The sequence below is a fragment of the Zeus faber genome, assembly GCF_960531495.2.
Source record: "Zeus faber genome assembly, chromosome: 14".
In the NCBI taxonomy this organism is placed as follows: Eukaryota; Metazoa; Chordata; class Actinopteri; order Zeiformes; family Zeidae; genus Zeus; species Zeus faber.
This window is the reverse complement of record NC_137200.1, coordinates 30148444-30160943: the sequence shown is the minus strand read 5'-3', so window position 1 is coordinate 30160943 and position 12500 is coordinate 30148444. Positions and strand designations below refer to the sequence as shown.

Sequence of the window (12500 nt, the reverse complement as noted above, 5' to 3'; positions counted from 1 at the left end):
CTTCCAACTCCTCCATTCGCTCATCCCTCTCTCTCACTTTCCCTCGCTTTCCCCCTTCTCTGCCCCCAATGTCCTGCTGCAACGGCAGCAATGTTGACAGATAGAAAGATAGACAGATGGATAGATAGACAGACAGACAGACAGACAGACAGACAGACAGACAGACAGATAGATAGATGGATAGATAGATAGACAGACAGATAGATAGATAGACAGACAGACAGACAGACAGATGGATAGATAGACAGACAGACAGACAGACAGACAGACAGACAGACAGACAGATAGATAGATAGATGGATAGATAGATAGACAGACAGACAGACAGACAGATAGATAGACAGACAGACAGACAGATAGATAGATAGATAGATAGATCGATAGATAGATAGATAGACAGACAGACAGATAGATAGATAGACAGACAGATAGATAGACAGACAGATAGATAGATGGATAGATAGATAGACAGACAGACAGACAGATAGATAGATAGACAGACAGACAGACAGACAGATAGATAGATAGACAGACAGACAGATAGATAGATAGATAGATAGATAGATAGATAGATCGATAGATAGATAGATAGATAGATAGATAGATAGATAGATAGATAAATAGATAGATAGATAGATAGACAGACCGATAGATAGATAGACAGACAGACAGACAGACAGATAGATAGATAGATAGATAGATAGATAGATAGATAGATAGATAGATAGATAGATAGATAGATAGATAGATAGATAGATAGATAGATAGACAGATAGACAGATAGACAGATAGATAGATAGATAGATAGATAGATAGATAGATAGATAGATAGATAGATAGATAGATAGACAGATAGATAGACAGATAGACAGATAGATAGATAGATAGATAGATAGATAGATAGATAGATAGATAGATAGATAGATAGATAGATAGATAGATAGATAGATAGATAGATAGACAGATAGATAGATAGATAGATAGATAGATAGATAGATAGATAGATAGACAGATAGATAGATAGACAGACAGACAGACAGATAGATAGATAGATAGATAGATAGATAGATAGATAGATAGATAGATAGATAGATAGATAGATAGATAGACAGATAGATAGATAGACAGTCAAAAACAATCCGCTGTGAAATAAATAGTGAAGCAGAAAGATAAACTCAAGACAGAAATGGTGACGTACAATAAACCTGACATTAAATATGAGCCTCAAACAGCAAACACAATTTTGGCAATAAGCGTATACACCAAAAAAAAAAAAGTATTGTAGAAGTATTGTGTATATAGTTATTATATATAGTTACACTGGAAAACCCTCATGTGAGTAGAAAAAGCAAGGAGTGAGAAGTAAAGTAGGTCCATCCCAGACGTTATGTATGTTACAATACAACGGGCGAGGGAGCATTGTACCCAGAATGAATAAATAACTGGCCGCAGGCTCAAAGGCTCTGTGTGTGTGTGTGTGTGTGTGTGTGTGTGTGTGTGTGCTATTCCACGAAACCTCTCTCTTGGCTTCAATATTTAATGAGCTCCCCCTTTTTCTCCTTTCTTGAAAGTTGTGCTTCACCTCATACAAAAAAGTCCCATACGTCTGCTGCTTTACACACCTTCCCGTTAACACCGCAGGGCTTAATCACACAAAACCTGTAGTTACATAAGAGCGCCATGCCCTACTTATTTTGGGTGATATACTGTACACCCGAACGTACATTGGCCAACAGAGTAATTGTTGACTGCTTTTCCTTGCAGTCTGCAGCCTTGGATACTGCAAATCCCTTTAAATACACTTTGAAATCAATTAAACACCAGGTCATGAATATTTTCTGATAATTTACTCCCTGTGTCACCAAATGTGACGTCAGCACAGTCTTTCTTCTAATTAATTGGTGTGCCAGTGCTTTAAGAACTCAGTAGGGAAGCACAGATATCTGTATATTATACCTGGTATCGGGCATGGGTTCCCAATCTGGAGTCTAGGGCCCCTGATGTCTCCATTTTATTTGAGTTCCTAAATTTAAAAACGTTGATGAAACGTCTCTGAGGGACGTGTTGAATGTGTCTGATGGGAACCGTGTGATTTCCTTCCACAGAGACACCGTGAGGCAGGACTCCGTGGACTAGAGGAAGTAGACAGACACGTTTTAGGATAAAGTAATCACACGCAACAAGTGTAAGGGCTTGTGTTAGTAATTCTGCGTGTCACCAGGACTCACTGCATCATTATGTAGAGTCTATGCTGTGTTCTTGGGAAACTCTGAAAATGTAACTTGTTTTAGAAGTAATGCAGAGTGACAGCATAAACTGAAGAACTTTTTGGTGGATAAAAAATGTTATAGATGATATTAAATTACATTATTATTTACATTTATTTCCGAGTCTTAGTCTGACGTCCCAGCCCACCGACTGTCGATGTTTTGGCCGATATTTTGTCAAAAAGGGCAAAATATTGAAAACCAATTTGAAAAACGTATATCTTTTTTTACAATTTTACATTTGAGAAAATTGAATTTATAACCACACAAACAAATACAAATTAACACACAAGGAACTGTTTGATGGATAATAAATGTAAAAGATGATATTAAATTACATTCTTAGTCTTAGTCTTCGTGAACGCATCTTGGAGAGCCTGTACTGTCTCAACGTCAGTGTAAACCACAGGGATGGATTTATAAAGCCTAGTCCCACTTCTGCGCTTATGTTGGTGAGTAACTTAAAAGTAGAGTAAATAGACAAGTAACTGCTGATGTGGCCAAAAATCTCAAATAATGACTGTTTCCATCACTATGTCGCAAATCAGCAGCAGAACCACTTCAGGATCCTATGTGACGTCATCTGCACGTTGGAACGAACGTAAACAAACATGGAGGAGTGTGGCGCTTCGCGGACCAATCACAGCGCACGGAGCTTAACACGCAAGCGAGAAAAAACAGCCTCCCTTGTTTACAACTTTCTAAACACCAACTTGTGTTTGATAATGAAATCTCAAATGAAACAATTACAACCTTCATGAATTACTACGACATTTGTCCGTCTGCTACCGAGCACCATGAGGTGAGGGGACTACGAGCTCAACCAAATACCTTTTTGTTTGCCGGTCGCGTCCTAGTTGAAGGTTTCAGTGAATGAAAGTGAACACAAACAAGTCATCCCAGTCATCATGTCTCAAGTCAAGTCACGAGGCTTTAACTTCAAAGTCCAAGTCCAGTCTCAAGTCACTTCATTTCTGTCCAGTCCAGTTGCGAGTCATCAAAACAGTGACTCGAGTTGAGTCGAGTGACACGCATCTCTGGGAATCAGTGAAAAACGATGAAAATGAACAGGAAGTTGCAGAGCGTTGGCGCATCAGCGATACACCAACGCTCTTCAACTTCCAATCAGGTGGCGAAGTTAGATGAGTTGGTGGAGCTTTGTGACATCATCATCATCCAATTTGTTTGTCGTGACGTAGCCGTAGAAGCAGATGACGTGTTCCATGGGACTCCATACGTGCGAATAGCGCTGGGCACTGAGACGCTATTTGCGTGGCAGCGCAGTTGGGGGTGCATTTCATCCGTTGCGGGTGCTCTAAGAATGAGGCGGTCGCTTTTTGTGTTATTTGTGCAGGACACTTGATAAGAAACAGCCAATACAGGTTTTTTTTGATCCATCTGCTCCCTCCATATGCTGTTTCCGTTGTTGGTGGGTAGGTCGGTAGCTAGGTAACACACAAAACGTGAAAGGCAGCAGCGGTGAATTTGACAGACCAGCGTCGCTAGTTGTGGTCGGTAAACTTGATATGGATGAACATCCGCAAAAAGAACGTTATCCTGGCACGAAAAAATATCCCCAAGACCACAAGAGAACAAGAAAAAAACCCTGCAAATAAATAGATTGGAAGGCGCAGTGTGCAGTGTATAGGTGTGCACCTTTGCATGCATACACCATAATGCATCCACACACTAAAACGTGTGCAACACACAAACACAAACACACACACACAGATGGAGAATAAATTATTAAAAGCACAATACAAATTCTACTGCCAACCTCCTGACAGTCGGTGCCATCTGGAGCTCTTTTTGGCATCCAGCAGACCTGCCGGACCTTGGCGGCCTGGGACAGGCGGCAGCAGCTGCAGCGCGTTCAGCACCGCGAACCAAAGCAGCGACTTCACAATGCTCTGCTTTCCTCACCCAAATAAGCTCCCCATTTAATAAGGATCAGAAATCACTTTGCAGTAAAATCTCCCAATCTACCCTGAAGCGACCGCGTGGGTGAAACTGTGCCCGTTGTGGCAGCACGGACACTGAGAAAAAAACTGTCATTGGATCAAAGCAGTACAACCTGCATCAAAACATACAACTTGTTAGCTAATAAAAAGCTATTGCAATAAATCACAACACAATGGCCCAATAAATACTAACTACACTTTTCACTATACCCTCACATGGTTAACCCCCTTCTATATGGCTTCACCATTTGTTGATACAATAATTATAATTTGTACAAATCACTGCGAAAATTAAGCAATGTAAAAAAGAGCAAAACTAATGGTGAATCCACCACATTCAGTCCATTGGTTGTAAGGGCCTCTCGACCTCTCCTTTGTCCTCGCCCTCTGCCTCTTACTTGGTCCATTCTTAAAAATGGAAACTCGGAGGTGAACTCCTTTATGCATGAATAGGCACTGATTGCCGATTGAACAATTGTGCTAAAAGGTTTTGCACACCTGCAGAAGAAGTCCACATTCAAGTGAGTGAGTTGTACCGGCTGTGAGCAAATGTGTTGATTTAGTTTGACGTGATTTAGGTCAGATTTGCTGAATTGAGTTCCCTCAGTTTTCTCTCTTCTGTAGGGACTTGTGTTTACCCTTTCGTTAAATGTGCTTAGTATTTGCATTGTGGGTGAGAGCAATGAGAAACTACTGTTTTTTTTCTAAAAAGAATCCTGCTGTGCTCACGAGGTCATGATGGAGATCAAGTGGACCCCAGTTTCAGTGTCTTAGCAATCGAGAAAATCTGAAACGCGACCCCACCTGTATGTTTTTATTTTGAATTCATTAGTAAAACCTAAAGAATATGAATGATCTGGTCTGCAGAAAAAAACATCATGCACGTTATGCCGTCTGTTCAGCTCTGTTATATCAGGGTACTGGATCTGACTGGTACTAATTTCAATCCTTTAAGTACATTCCTGTGCAAGTGCTTACATGTTTATAGTTTAGCAGAAATACCAATGTGGTACTTTCACTTCTACTGGAGTTATTTTTAGCCTGAATATTTGCACTTTTGTTCAACTGAAAGGACTGAGTCGGCTGATAAAGACCAGTGATCGGTGTGATTCTGTCTGATGACGCTAGGGGGCAGCATTGAAACAACTTCAACATAATAATTGTACAAGCAGAACTTATAATTCTACAAGGTTCTGCTTCTCCATTAATCAGACCGGAGCAATTTGCAGCGTGCAACACAGCCGCGTGGCCTCGAGCAGAAGTTATCCCTCCACCCGAACACACCCTGATAATAAAACCCATCAATCCAATCCAGCCACACCACGACACATTGAAGGTGGAGCAGTATACAAAGCATGAAACCAGAGAGAGAGAGAGAGAGATTGAATCCAGGGAACGAAAAACACAGAAAGAGAAGGGAGGCAAGAGATAAAAATAAACCAAGTGGAAGGCGGTTATATAAAAAAAAATTGGAGGAGGGGGTTGATTTAAAAATTAAAAGCAGAGACACACACTGTCAGCTCCGATCCACTCCTTTCACACAGAGAGAGAGAGAGAGAGAAAGAGAGAGAGAGATAGAAAGAAAAAGGTAAAAAACAAAAGAAAGAAAAAAGAAAGAAAGTGGGACAAACAGCCAAAGGACAAACACACCCTCACACTCTCCAGACATTACCAGTTGTGCAATAACTGTGCATTATATTGTAATAGTATTGTACTAACACTGTAATAAGTTCAACTGAACCCATACTGTTGTATAAATACTGTATTATTCACCATGGACACATCTATCCACTGTATTCAAATTTATATGAATATGGATTCAAATTTTTTATGTATATGTTTTAAATATTTTATTTACATTTAATTTATATTTATTCATATTTATTTATATTTATACCTATGGTCAATACTTGCATCCTCTCTGCCACTGTCCCTCTTTTAGCCCTTTTTTGTCACGTATGCATAGAGCACATTCAGCATGTTTTTTGTTTTTACTATTTCCTTGTATATCAAAACTTACTTTGCCCAGTAAACACATTCTAATTCTAACAAGTGGTGGAGACGGACTTCACTGGTGGTTGCGTGACTGCAGCAGATGGTCTTCATGGACACGGCAAATGTACACATCATGCACAGCACTTGAGTTTGTCCAGAGAATAAAGAGTGAAAAGAATCCACTCAAGTGTTTCTTTGACGGCACACTCTTTTGCTTTCCTTTTCCCCCGCATGCCTGCGTGCTGATGACTGTGTGCGATTGAGCGTGCACGCACGCCGCCGTCCATGCATACTGTATCATCACGTGGGTTGACCTTCACCAAACCCTCCAGAGAGACACTGGGATCTGCCGCAGCTCTGAAAACAGGCTCCAAGCCCAAGAAAAGACACGGAAAAGATATTGCTTCCCATCGTCACGACATATGGTTGCACAGTATATATGGCTGCTGGGAAGTTATGAGGTCCGCTTTAATTTCCCGCAGGGTCGGAAAGTTACGATTACAATGTTGTCACTGTTTGTCGGCTCCTGGGGTCCAAACTCTTCCGCTTGGACTTTATAGGACGTATATAGTGTCTAAAACAGCAGAGAATAAAGGTTCCTCTATTTTATTGCTATTATTGTCATCATTATGCACCAGCCAGGCAGTCACACAATTCAGTTATGAACTAAGCACCGTACTTTGATCACTGACGTCACCAAGATACTACTATCACCAACTTTTATGATTTAATATGAAAAACACAGGGAAAAAGGGACACCCGGCTGTCCACATGTGCAGTGACTGAACAGCTGTATTCATTGTACATGAGGTTTTGAAATAAGCCTTTTTCAAAGCCAGAACCTTGTTGCTGTGAGGCAGCAGTGCTAACACTAAACCTTCTGGACAATATCTTACTGCAGTGTTTTTCAACCACTGTGCTGCAGTTTTTCTAATTCCACTAAAACATTCATAATGGAAATTGGCTCCTGTGTTGCAAGATCTAAATTGCAAGGCTGCACGAACTCATCTCATTGGTCAGTTGCAGCCAGAAGAGCAGCTCTGTGTTCATCAGAACAAGTCAAACTCTGAAAGTGACGACCATGAAAGCTTCCACTATTTTTTCAGGTTCGGTTCTTGACGAGTCATTTGCTAAAACGTGTCTTTGCTCATTTGATTGGGCTGGTTTAATGCACGGTGAGCGAGGGAGGACTTCCTCAACCGTGAACAAGAGTTAATTATTTTCAGTTGGTGAATTGAGGATTCATTCCCTCGCCCAATCATTTACAAGAGTTGCTCGCTACGAACGAATGGTTTGCCACCGTGCATCACTCTTAGTCGGCCATGATAATCAGCACAGTTGTACATGTTACGTGTACAGTGGTGTGGTGTGGGACTATTTCATTGTAAGAAGTGTGACGTGGCCGAAAACAGGTCAGAAACACTGTCTTACTGAATATTCAGCAATGCTCCAACTCTGAACTTGAAAAAATAAAAGATTCACTTGGACGGACACAGACACACACACACACACACACACACATACATACACACACACACATACACACACACATACACATACTTAGACACACACACACACACACACACACGCACGCACACACACATACACATACATACACAAACACACACACGCACACACACACACACACACAGACTTGTAATTCCCACTGCTCTCAGACCAGTCACCCTTAAAGTCAAGATGGCAGGTCAGAGAAAGGCCTTTCAGACCAATGAATGTCCCTCTCAAAGTGTTTTCTTTGAATGAAACCATACATGCTATATCATGTTCTATCACCTTCATCTCTATAAACTAGTAGTATAAATAATTACAGTGTCATGTGAGAAAAGGAGCCAGTATATGTTTTAGTCCCAACTTGTTTTTGTTTTTTTGGTAATTAGTTTGTAATAATGAAGTGAAAGGCCTGATATTGACATTGCTGCTCTTATGCTTGATGTCAATCATCATGACACATGATGTTGAAGCCAGCAGAGCAGCTTCAACATCATGGATCATGACCTTTGACATCAAGCAATAGTTTCCTGCAGAATAAGCCGCAAAATAATCCTCTCGCTGCCCGTTTTTGGGATCCATCCAATCTGCCTGGGCTCCCGTTTCACCTTTTTAAGAAAATAGGCAGATTTTTTGTCACAATATGGAAAAACGGCAGAGCTGTTAAATGTTTGCATTTATTATTTTTTTTTTATGATATCAGCAAAATATTGTTTTGTTGCTTTAAAATATGATCAAATACATCCTTTGATTGACAGTGGAAGGCGGCAGCGGAAACTTTTCTCCATCTCCGGAGCTCGTCGGGGTCGTAATTCACCGGTGTATTTTTATGCGTGGACTTAAAGAGAAAAAGCCAAATGAAGTGATCTCTCCTGGCCTACGCTTGAAATCAACTCCTGAATGACTTCAAATGTGTCGTAGCGTTGGAAGTTGGAAGTTTGTCGGCTCGTACTAAAACCAAGGAAAGTGTAAGGGTTCAAACGTGGCTCTTTAGATAAATGGGAAGGAGGATCCACTGGGACCGTGAGGTGAATCCACGCCTAATTAACCTTCCTCCACCTGTCGAGCGTCTAGGGTGGAGATAGTGACGGAGCGGAGTCCGTGGGCTCACATTTACATTCCTGCCAATCAACAGGGATGAAAACAGCGAGCGCCGACCGTCCAAGCAATCACAGGAAACACGCCAGTCGGGCCGAGCCAAGAAAAGCTTCCTTCCTCCTGCTGAGGCGACGTCGTCCAAAACGCCAAGAAGGTTCTAGGTTGTTGTCACACACTCTGTTTGGCCTCAAATGAATCTGCTTTCCTTGAAACTAAAGCTGCTTGTTCTTCCTGGTGACTGAACGCTGGGGAGCTGCAGGTGCCATGCACTGTGTTGTCGGCTCGGCCCTTTTGCTCATCTTGGCCGTTTGGACTTCCGATAGGGGTTTTATTTCTATTTCCTTCATCGGTTTATTTTCCTGTTTTTGGTTTGGGCTGAAGTTGTGGCCTTTATATCTCATGTGTCTGGTCACTGGAGCTAACAAAGTCCATGTTGATCGTTTGTTTTCTTCAGCTCATTCAGTCGACGGGAAGAGAAAACTTTATGCAAAGTTTTTAAAACCACCTTATGAAAGGCTTTTATAGACAGGGATCGCTGACTTTGCTTTACTCTTTGTTATTGTTGTTTGCAGTAAAGTTTTCCCACGTACTGTGACACGTTACTAGAATGCTTTCACATACGTACTAAGGTACTTAAACCCGGTCGCTCTGAGGATCTTGGGGCTTTTCGTCATTTGATGAAACTTAACTTAACTAGTAAAATAATATTCTATACCGCATCAAAATACTATATTTCTTTCCTCCTTTTTGTCTTTTGTCTTTACCTTTCCAAACCAGACTCCTGCAACACTGTCTTAGTTCTGTACGGTTGAGTTTCACGTCATGAAGAAGCTCTCCAAAACGGTTTCTAAGCAACCAGATCTGCAGAGATTGCATCCGTACCTTGGCTGAATATGCCTGGCGGGTTTAGAATTAAAGCCACTTGTGGGTTCAAATGGATAAAGAAGAGAGCGGGATCGCGGGATCACTTTCCTCCTTATATGACACCTACGTTAAGAAGCTGGAGATCTACAAAAGGAGAATCTACTCTTCGGGACGGTCTCGCAGGCGGAGTTTCATGTAAATCAAGACTAAACTAATCCTACTGAAATGAACCCAGAATGGAAGAAGGCCTTTCCAAGACGCTGCTTCATTGGAGATGAATGAGTTGTAGACAAGGAAGTGAAGAAGGAAGAGTCGGCTCCTTGTGTCTGCTGCTGCTGCTGCTCTTAGTCCAGATCATCCATTTCCTCTATTGCCAAGGTCGACCTGGAGGCCACATCCCATCATCAGCTCTAATCTTCCTCCTGGGAATCAGGTTTTTTCAACCAAGACGAGGGCAAGTCTGACACTGTTTTAAGGCGCGAGTGACAAAGGCCCTTCCAGTTAGTCCACAATTCAACTCTCATTTAGTTGAATATTAGGACTCATCTGCGTCCGTCAAACCGCCCCTTGTTGTTTCTGGGGTGAAGGAGCACTTCAATTCATGTTGGCGTCTGGATCTTTCTGGGCAGTGGGCAGGTACCTGCCATGTTTTATTATGAGTTCCCAGCGTAGCGTGGACATTGCAATGACTCAGAAGGTCAAGTTTTTATTGCTTGGTATGTGAGGGCAGAAGAAGAAGTAGAGCGAGCCAGAGCCATGACTAATAAATAAAGTGCTGTTGGTTTCTCTGTTTTGTGGCTGTGGAACTGGAGGCTGGTTGGGGGGACGAGCGCCACAGAGAGATATTTGTGAGAAAATAGATTGAACGGATTAAAAGCCGAGACTCTTTCAAGTACTCTGCTGCTTGTGGGACTTTGAGGACGTCCAGCTGTTGCGGAGCACTCCAGCCCTCTCCACTAATTGTTCCTCCGACACGCTTCCATCCCTGCTGATCACACAGGTTTATCCAAAACACCACAACAAAGACCAAGTCATCATGGTGCTGACAGCCTCTCCCTGGGGCATTTACATCATAACTAATACTGTGCTCTATACTTTTTGGATATCGTGCATTTTTCTTTCCGGCAGACTTCAGTATTTACAAAATGTCAATGATACCGATGTAAGTTTTCCCATGTTGTGGAAACGTGATATTAAAACCACTTCAGATTGAACACTCAGATCAGGGCGGGGGAGTTTGGGGTTCGGATCGAATGCAATTTGTGTTGCATCCAAAAAAGGACGAGAATTGTAATAAAAACGTTCCTCACTGAGTAAGAAACAAAACGGCATCATCAGTATGTAGTTGTAAGTACATTTATAAGCCTGTTTGGAAGGTGGAAAGGTGTGAAGCTCTCCCCTTGGTGTAAAATAATTGGGTTTAATTTCCCCAATATCACTGTGGCACAGCCCTCATGGTTGGAGCGTCTGGGATGAGCCACATATACTGTAACCATGGAGGAAAGTTTTCCAATGACTACACAAAGAAGAGGTTTAAAGATCATACATGGAAATCAAGTCAGAAATCACTCTAGTCTCATCTGCCGTTGGGGGATTATCTCCAATTAGTGCAGAGGAGAGAGGACTCGAAGAAGAAGAAGCGGGTAAAATACTTGTCAGAAAGGGATCTAAGGGGTCGAGAGAGAATCTTTACGAACTTGTTGACAAAATGACTGATGAGCGCGGCATGGCTGCCCCCATCAGCGGGTCAATAAATTGTAAGTTGCTTTGGACAAAAGCGGCTGCGAGTCGATGAAATGTCAATTCAGACTTTGTGCTCCAGTGTCGCTCAAAGGGGACTTGTCCATGGTGCTGAATCACCTGGATCACTCCAACAGCCTGGACGTCTGATGGGTTAAGCGTCTTGCTGAGGGACACTTCAGCACGCTACCAGGAGCCTGGGATTGAACCCACAAGCTTCCGATGACTAGACAGCCCACTCTTCCCGCTTATTGTAATTTGGAAATTATTTTTAAATGCTAAAAATAATTGTAATGCACCATTTTCTTCCATTTTCTATTTTTATGAATGTATTGCGGTGTCCAATTTGTCCTGATGTGTGCCGCTGTAACACCGCGATTTCCCTCTTCCATCTAATCTATTATGATCAAATATAATTTAATAGAATAAAACCTGTAAGACGCAAGAACCAACTACCTTTGTTTTTCTTTTAAATCCACTACACAGAGCACAAAAGAGGCTGTGGGTGTAGCTTTTTGCTGCGACATGATGAATGAGATGAGGTGTGGAAGGGCTTGCACCATCTCCAAGGACGCTAAAAGGTTAATGTTCCAACACTCACGCTCCATCCGCCCCAGACAGTTGAAACCCCGAGGTAAACCCCGAATACTAATTTACACTCAAAATATATCAAAATACGGCCTTTATTGGAGCACATGTCTTTCTTGCTTTAATCCTGTAATATTATGATTTACGCCTCTCTATTGATTTACTTCAAGTTTTCAAATGAAGTGACCAAACATCAAGATCCAACTCTGCTTGTTTTAATGTGATAAAATGGGCCTTTTTAAATATGTCCGTCCATCCTCATACGTTTACATCTGTAATAGTTTATTAACATTAAAAACCATTGATAAAAAGAGGTTTTAAATAAGTTTGTGGTAAATTTTATTCTTATTTGGGAAATACATTTTTTTTAACGCTTATATGTCTTGGCACAATGTCTGGTCAGTAATGGTCGTCGTATACTTGAGTTTTCAACATTATTTCCGCCTGTAGACATTTCAGAAGATGACGCTGCTTTGAG

General features: G+C 41.6%; 1 protein-coding gene across 1 annotated transcript in view; it reads right to left on the bottom strand.

Moving 5' to 3' along the window:
- The window catches only part of kcnip1b (Kv channel interacting protein 1 b), a gene marked incomplete at its 5' end in the record, with an annotated part of 22979 nt that overhangs the window by 9425 nt on the left and 1054 nt on the right, over window positions 1-12500 (bottom strand). The gene's annotated exons all lie outside the window — the stretch shown is intronic.